This window comes from Pseudophryne corroboree, chromosome 8 (assembly GCF_028390025.1).
Source record: "Pseudophryne corroboree isolate aPseCor3 chromosome 8, aPseCor3.hap2, whole genome shotgun sequence".
NCBI lineage: Eukaryota > Metazoa > Chordata > Amphibia > Anura > Myobatrachidae > Pseudophryne > Pseudophryne corroboree.
The window spans coordinates 49779470-49787986 of record NC_086451.1 but is presented as its reverse complement, the minus strand read 5'-3'; the positions used below and the strand labels follow the sequence as shown (position 1 = coordinate 49787986).

General features: G+C 46.3%; 1 long non-coding RNA gene across 1 annotated transcript; it reads left to right on the top strand.

The window, feature by feature from the left end:
• The first annotated feature begins 6784 nt into the window (after nucleotides 1-6784).
• On the top strand, nucleotides 6785-8205 carry LOC134947474 (uncharacterized). The gene is made up of 3 exons (XR_010182565.1): nucleotides 6785-6949; nucleotides 7340-7502; nucleotides 8072-8205. It is a non-coding gene; the product is annotated as an uncharacterized LOC134947474 (long non-coding RNA).
• Nucleotides 8206-8517: the final 312 nt, after the last annotated feature.

Sequence of the window (8517 nt, the reverse complement as noted above, 5' to 3'; positions counted from 1 at the left end):
CACTCCTTGACTCCATGATAGCTGGCATTGACCAAAGATTTGAACAGGAAACTTGTGTAGTAATAACTGCAATGGGAAATTTGTTACAATTAAAAATTGACAAGGACGACCTTAAAATTATTGCCAATAAATGTAAAATTTCCACAGATGAATTGGAAGCAGAAGTAAAGTTGCTTCAGGGCTATGATACATGTGCTTCTAAAGATTGCACTACAAACACAAGACCGTGGCTGTTAGGCGCCGAGGGTCCGCCCGTCAGTGCGGCCCGGCGCCTAGCAACTAGGGACGCCGCAGGCAGACAGCCGCCGGCTCCCTAGCAACGCTAGACGCCGGGCGCACGGAGCCGCTCAGACCCTAGCAACGGGGACGCCATGCTCGGACCGCGTTCCCCGTTGCTGGGTCTTAATTAATCAGTTCAATGGTATCCTGGCCGTACAGCATGCAGCTGCACGGCATGATTATGTGATTACCCTGTCTGGATCTTGATTGGAGGGCTCCCAAATTTAAGCACTCTCAGGACTTCTCACAGACGCCGGTGATAGCTTCCTGTTTGCTGTGTCAGTTACAGAGAGTTTCCAGTCCTGCTCAATCCGGTTGTTCCTGTCCTCAGTGGTCCTGTACTCGGAAGTTGTCATCTATTCCTGGAGTCCGACCGAGCACCTTTAACATCCTGTGGTGTTCGTGAGTCGCGGCGTAGCCGTGTGTTGCGGCTTGACCGCTTACTGTTTATTATTTAGTTTCATTGTGTTCCGGAGCTTTTGCGGAGGATTCCGCTCCCACAAATCCACTCTGGTATCCAGCGGTGCTGGATAGGAGTAACGGATCAGTGGATCTTTGGTTGTCCTTTTCCCTGGCGGTTTGTCCGCACATACTTTTGGTTTAAGTTAGTTAGCTTGTAGCCCCTGGCCTGGTTGCTTAGTCAGAGGGCCCCTTGTTATCACCCTGTCTCGGATTTCCCTTTGTCTCCCATTAAGACCTGAGGGGGCATCGAAGTTGGGCAGACATAATCCGCCCTTCAAACGCGGCTGCCATGGGCTCAAGCAACCATAGTCTCGCAGGGGATTTCTGATAACACGGGCGAGACAACGGAGTTAGGGCGCCAGGGGTTACTAGGCTTTCCTGCTCCCGTAACCAGCATATCTTTCCAGTACTCAGACCTCTGCCATAAGATCTCCTCTGGTCTGGAGTACGGGAATCATAACATTATCACCGGCCAGACTAAAATTTAAAATTAAACAGGATTTAATTTTTTCCCTTATTCAGTTGGAAGATTTGTCGGCCTCATGAATCCCACCGGTGTTGGGCCAAATCCTGGCCAGCTTCTAGTTAGCCAGATTCAAGAACTTACTCAGATGGTTCAGGATCTGTCCCTTCGGGTGAGGTCACAGGAAGATCTGTTACGGACTTCCCCGAGGGTCATTCCTGAACCAAAAATGCATTTGCCTGACCGTTTTTCTGGGGATAGAAAGCAGTTTTTTAATTTTAAAGAGTCTTGTAAACTTTATTTTCGTTTAAGACCAGTCTCCTCAGGTACGGAATCTCAGCGGGTTGGAATTATTATTTCTTTACTTCAGGGGGATCCTCAGACCTGGGCTTTTGGTTTAAGAACAGACGATCCGGCTTTATTGTCTGTAGACGCCTTTCTGGGGTCTTTAGGGCTATTGTATGACGACCCTGATAGAGAGGCATCCGCCGAGAGTCAGTTGCGTGCTCTCAGACAGGGTAGGAATCCCGCAGAGATTTATTGTACGGAGTTTCGCCGTTGGTCGAACGACTGTGGATGGAATGACCCAGCCCTGCGCAGTCAGTTTCGCCTCGGCTTATCCGAGTCTATAAAAGACAGTCTCCTTCAGTATCCCGCTCCTGAGACTCTCGATAAACTCATGGAGCTCTCTATTAAGATTGATCGTCGTCTCAGAGAGCGGAGGGCTGAAAAAGGAGCATCTGTCGGGTCTACTCCTTGTGTTTTTTCCATTCCTGTGGACATAGAGGAGCCCATGCAGATAGGCCTCTCCAAACTGTCTCCTGAAGAAAGAACCAGAAGGCAAAATTCTGGTCTTTGTTTATACTGTGGAGGTAAGGGACATTTTGCCCGTAGTTGTCCGAACAAGTCGGGAAACGCCTCGACCAAGTGATTTGTGAGGGGGTTCACTTTGGTCTGCAGCTTATCTCCTCAAATAATTCACTGTTAGTCCCAGCTAAAGTTTCCTTTGGCAGCCTCTGTTCCTCGGTCTCGGCTTTTGTGGACAGTGGAGCTGCAGGGAACTTTATGGATTTAACATGGGCCAAGGCCTTAGGTATTCCTCAGTTAGCCTTGGGTAGGTGTATCACCATGCATGGTTTAGATGGGAGTCCCTTGTCCAATGGGGTTATTTCTCTCTGTACACCTCCTGTTCTACTTTCGGTAGGAGCTCTGCATTCTGAAAAAATTTAGTTTTTCCTTACCCATTGCCCAGCAGTTCCAGTGGTTCTGGGTCACCCTTGGCTGGCCTTTCATAATCCCATCATTGATTGGCAGTCGGGGGAGATCTCACAATGGGGTACCATCTGTAATAAGGAATGTATTACGTTTCCCATCAGAATAGCTGCTGTCATTCCCGCACCCATTCCTGTGGAATACCTGGATTTTGTTGATGTATTTTCCAAGGGCAATGCGGACATTCTGCCTCCCCATAGGCCTTATGATTGTGCTATTGAGCTAATTCCTGGTGCCACTTTGCCTAAGGGAAGGTTATATGCATTGTCCGGACCTGAAACTGTGGCCATGAATGAGTATGTTAAAGAAAGCCTAGGGAAAGGATTTATCAGGCCATCTAAATCCCCTTTAAGTGCAGGCTTCTTCTTCGTGGAGAAGAAGGATGGATCACTCAGACCTTGCATTGACTTTAGAGCCTTGAATAAGATCTCAGTAAAAAATACTTACCCTTTGCCGCTGATTTCTGTCATCTTTGATCAGCTACGTTCGGCTGTGATTTTTTCTAAGATTGACCTGAGAGGAGCATATAACCTCATCCGGATCAAGTCAGGGGATGAGTGGAAAACGGCATTCAGTACTCAGTCGGGTCACTATGAGTATCTGGTTATGCCATTCGGCCTGTCGAACGCTCCGGCAGTTTTCCAGGATCTCATTAACGATGTGCTCCGTGAATTTCTTGGAAGATTCGTTGTAGTCTACTTAGACGATATTTTGATATATTCTGACTCTATAGAACAACATGTTACCCAGGTGCGTCAGGTTCTAAAAAAATTACGTGAAAATCACCTATATGCCAAGCTGGAGAAGTGTGAATTTCATGTCACGGAGGTATCCTTTTTAGGGTACATCATTTCCCCTCGGGGATTCTGTATGGAACCAAAGAAGCTCCAAGCCATCCTTAGTTGGGCGCAACCCACCAACTTAAAAGCAATTCAGCGCTTTTTAGGGTTTGCGAATTACTATAGAAGATTTATTCACTCTTTCTCCGACCTAGTTGCTCCCATTGTGGCACTGACTAAGAAGGGAGCAGATCCTACCAACTGGTCACGTGAAGCGGAGTTATCTTTTCAGACCTTGAAACAAGCCTTTGTCTCAGCCCCAGTCCTCAGACATCCCAACCCAGAATTGCCTTTCATTGTTGAGGTTGATGCCTCGGAGGTTGGAGTAGGGGCTATCCTATCTCAGAAGGATCCGGATTCTCTAGAATTACATCCTTGTGCCTTTATGTCCAGGAAATTCTCATCTGCTGAATCCAACTACGATGTTGGTAACCGGGAATTACTGGCTATTAAATGGGCTTTCGAGGAGTGGAGGCATTGGCTTGAAGGAGCCACTCATACCATTTCAGTTTTAACTGATCACAAAAATCTTCAATACATTGAATCAGCTAAACGGCTGAATGCCCGGCAAGCTCGTTGGGCTTTATTTTTTACTCGTTTCAAGTTCATTATCACCTTCAGGCCAGGTTCCAAGAATACCAAGGCAGATGCCCTGTCACGCAGTTTTCTTCCAGTTCAAGACAACAGTCCTGTTACTCCCATACTTCCGTCTTCAGTCATTCGGGCAGGCCTCACACAAGATTTATTTACCCAGTTAAAGCAGCTTCAACATCAAGCTCCTGGAAATACTCCTGCTGGTCGTCTTTATGTCCCCGAGTTTTTGAGAGCAACTGTTTTGACGGAGTTTCATGATAGCAAAGTTGCCGGGCATCCGGGGATCGCCAAAACTTTTGAATTAGTTTCCCGCTCGGTATGGTGGCCTGGTCTTTCCAAAGACATTAAGGTGTTTGTTTTTTCTTGTCAGGTCTGTGCACAGCATAAGGTTCCCCGTTCCTTGCCTATCGGTCAACTTATGCCCTTGAATGTTCCTCTTAGGCCATGGTCTCATATTTCCATGGATTTTGTGGTGGACCTCCCTCTGTCAGCCGGATGCCGAGTCATATGGGTGGTAGTGGACCGTTTTAGCAAAATGGCCCATTTCATTGCTCTTCCCCGATTGCCATCTGCCCAGGGATTGGCAGTCTTGTTCCTCCGCCATGTTTTCAGACTCCATGGGTTACCCACTGATATTGTCTCTGATCGGGGTCCACAATTCATTGCACAATTTTGGAAGTCTTTTTGTGCCTCATTAAAGATGAAATTATCTTTAACGTCTGGCTACCATCCCCAATCCAACGGGCAGACTGAGCGAGTTAATCAATCATTAAAACAATATTTGCGTTTGTACTCGGCCAAACTCCAAAATGACTGGTCTGAGTTTCTTCCGTTCGCGGAGTTTGCTTACAACAATGCCTGTCATTCCTCCACCAATGTGTCTCCATTTTTTACAGTTTTTGGTTTTCACCCCAGAGCTAATTCCTTTTTTCAACATTCCTCTGTCTCCTCACTGACCTTGACCTCTCATCTCAAACTCATTTGGAGAAAAGTGCACCTGGCTCTCAGAAAAGCGGCATTTCGGGAGAAAAGATTTTCTGACAGGCTCCGGCGGCCGTGCACTTTTAAAGTAGGAGATAGGGTATGGTTGTCGACTCGCAACATTAAACTTCGACAAACCTCAGCCAGATTGGGTCCTAAATTTATTGGACCATTTCATATTATCAAAAAAGTCAATCCAGTTGCTTTCCGGTTACGTTTACCAAAAACTTTACGGATCGGAAATACCTTCCATTGCTCCTTGTTAAAACCATATGTTTTGTCCAGTAGATTTCCTCGCAAGATCTCTCAGGGGAAATCACCAATAGATGTACAGGGTCAGCAGGAGTTCTTGGTGGAGAAGGTTCTCGATTCCAAGTTGTCCCGGGGTCGGCTTTATTTTTTGGTACATTGGAGAGGTTATGGTCCAGAAGAAAGGTCTTGGGTCCTGGATGAGGATCTCCATGCCCCGAGGCTCAAAAGGGCATTTTTTCGAGAATTTCCTCAGAAACCTGGCCTTGGGGGTTCCTTGACCCCTCCTCAAGGGGGGGGTACTGTTAGGCGCCGAGGGTCCGCCCGTCAGTGCGGCCCGGCGCCTAGCAACTAGGGACGCCGCAGGCAGACAGCCGCCGGCTCCCTAGCAACGCTAGACGCCGGGCGCACGGAGCCGCTCAGACCCTAGCAACGGGGACGCCACGCTCGGACCGCGTTCCCCGTTGCTGGGTCTTAATTAATCAGTTCAATGGTATCCTGGCCGTACAGCATGCAGCTGCACGGCATGATTATGTGATTACCCTGTCTGGATCTTGATTGGAGGGCTCCCAAATTTAAGCACTCTCAGGACTTCTCACAGACGCCGGTGATAGCTTCCTGTTTGCTGTGTCAGTTACAGAGAGTTTCCAGTCCTGCTCAATCCGGTTGTTCCTGTCCTCAGTGGTCCTGTACTCGGAAGTTGTCATCTATTCCTGGAGTCCGACCGAGCACCTTTAACATCCTGTGGTGTTCGTGAGTCGCGGCGTAGCCGTGTGTTGCGGCTTGACCGCTTACTGTTTATTATTTAGTTTCATTGTGTTCCGGAGCTTTTGCGGAGGATTCCGCTCCCACAAATCCACTCTGGTATCCAGCGGTGCTGGATAGGAGTAACGGATCAGTGGATCTTTGGTTGTCCTTTTCCCTGGCGGTTTGTCCGCACATACTTTTGGTTTAAGTTAGTTAGCTTGTAGCCCCTGGCCTGGTTGCTTAGTCAGAGGGCCCCTTGTTATCACCCTGTCTCGGATTTCCCTTTGTCTCCCATTAAGACCTGAGGGGGCATCGAAGTTGGGCAGACATAATCCGCCCTTCAAACGCGGCTGCCATGGGCTCAAGCAACCATAGTCTCGCAGGGGATTTCTGATAACACGGGCGAGACAACGGAGTTAGGGCGCCAGGGGTTACTAGGCTTTCCTGCTCCCGTAACCAGCATATCTTTCCAGTACTCAGACCTCTGCCATAAGATCTCCTCTGGTCTGGAGTACGGGAATCATAACAGTGGCTTGATTGGCTAAAGGAATCGCATCGGTTTTCCATGTTCCCGGCCTTCTATAAAGCTATTCAACACTTTGCTGTCATACCGGTTACTAGCTGTTCATGTGAGAGGGCATTTTCAAAGCTAGGACATGTAAAAAACAAGTTAAGAAGTACAATGTCCCAACAGCGCCTCGATTCACTCATGTTGTTGTACATTGAGCAAGAATTGGCTCTCTCCGTAAATTACAATGATGTTATTGAGGAATTTAAATCATTGACGGCTGGTGAGAGACGTCTTCTTCTTTAAAACAAGGAACAATAAAAATCAAGACAAAAGGACCTAAATAATTACAGTGGTTCTCAACTGAACTGCAATCCTTAAGTTTGTATGTTAAAAATCAGCGAAGTCTACTTCACAGACTTCAGCTTTATTATTCAGTTTGTTATTTGAACAAAGTTTTAAAAAGTTCCCGAGATGAAGATGCAGTGTAAACCAAAGTGTAAACATCTGTTACAGTAGAAGAGAGCAGGAGCTGGCTACAGTGCAAGGTTATGGGTAAGTAGATTGGGAATATTGTGTGGGACATGATATTTGAATGGTTGGGTTTAATTATAAGAAGTGGATTGATGACTTTAAGGTAATACTTGACTTATACCAAGATTGGTTCTACCGCTCACTGTAATGTAATATGCTGGGCACACCTATGCTAGCAGTGCACAGCACACAGCAGCGTGCCTGAGAACAAAGTGAAACTGTGCAGTCACCGAGTAATTTAGACTGTGCAAAAATGGGCAAAAGGTTGTCAAACGGTGTCAGATGCATTTGTCCTGCCTTGCACTTTTGTAAGCATTGCATGTTAGTGGTTTGTAAATGAGCATTATTGTTTTAAGGTGTTATGTAACGCAATTGCCCGTTATTACATTGTTTGTTTTTATGCCATGAAAGGCTTATTCCATGGAGCGGTTTACGTAAACAAATGAGATCTTGAAAGGCATTAAGTTGCTGAAGTTGTATGCCTAGGAGAGTATATTCTGCACCAGTGTGGAGGAAACTAGGATGAAGGAACTGACCAGTCTGAAGACATCCGCACTGCACACTTCCCTCTCCGGTGAGTTGTGGTTTATTTATGCTGATTCTGATGCCCTGCACCTGTGAGTGCTCTTTAATACATTCTGTTGGTATAATGGCATATTTCATTGAGATTTTGGGTGCTAATATCACACCTAAATCGATTATTGATAACTGGGCCCCTTTAACTCCAGCATCCAAATCCAGCTACTCTTCCATACTATCTGCTCCTGCTTATATGTCTATGACCTCTCCAATCTCCATTACCAATTCTAACAGGCCTAATTGCCTCCAACTTGCCCTCTATCTTGACTGTAAACGCCCACACTAGGGGCTCTTGTATCCTGTCTCACATCGGACCCTTCTCAGTCAACATCCTCTGTAGTTGATATTTTAATATGTGATTCATTTCCTGGTATGATTTGTTACTAACTGACACAACAGAGTTTTCTGGTGCATTATAACTAAACAATAATGAGGATGATAAGGAAATTAAAGAAACTATTCATAACTAAAATTAAGTAAAACATTCTAATATTGATTTTATTTTTTTCAGGGAGCAAGCACATTATTTTTTTTAGTTAATTATTCTTCACTTTCTTTCTCAAGGTGTTCTGAAGCTGAACAAATTATTCACAAGTAACCAGATCTGGGATGACACCATGAGGAATGGAGATTCCCCCTGCTTGTTAGATGCCTGCAAGAAACATCCTGGAATTGTATGTGTCATAATAGATTTATATTACACACATCGTACTTTAAAGTAGAGATGAGCGGGTTCGGTTTCTCTGAATCCGAACCCGCCAGAACTTCATGTTTTTTTTCACGAGTCCGAGCGACTCGGATCTTCCCGCCTTGCTCGGTTAACCCGAGCGCGCCCGAACGTCATCATGACGCTGTCGGATTCTCGCGAGGCTCGGATTCTATCGCGAGACTCGGATTCTATATAAGGAGCCGCGCGTCGCCGCCATTTTCACACGTGCATTGAGATTGATAGGGAGAGGACGTGGCTGGCGTCCTCTCCGTTTAGACACTTGATTTACTAATTTTGGGGA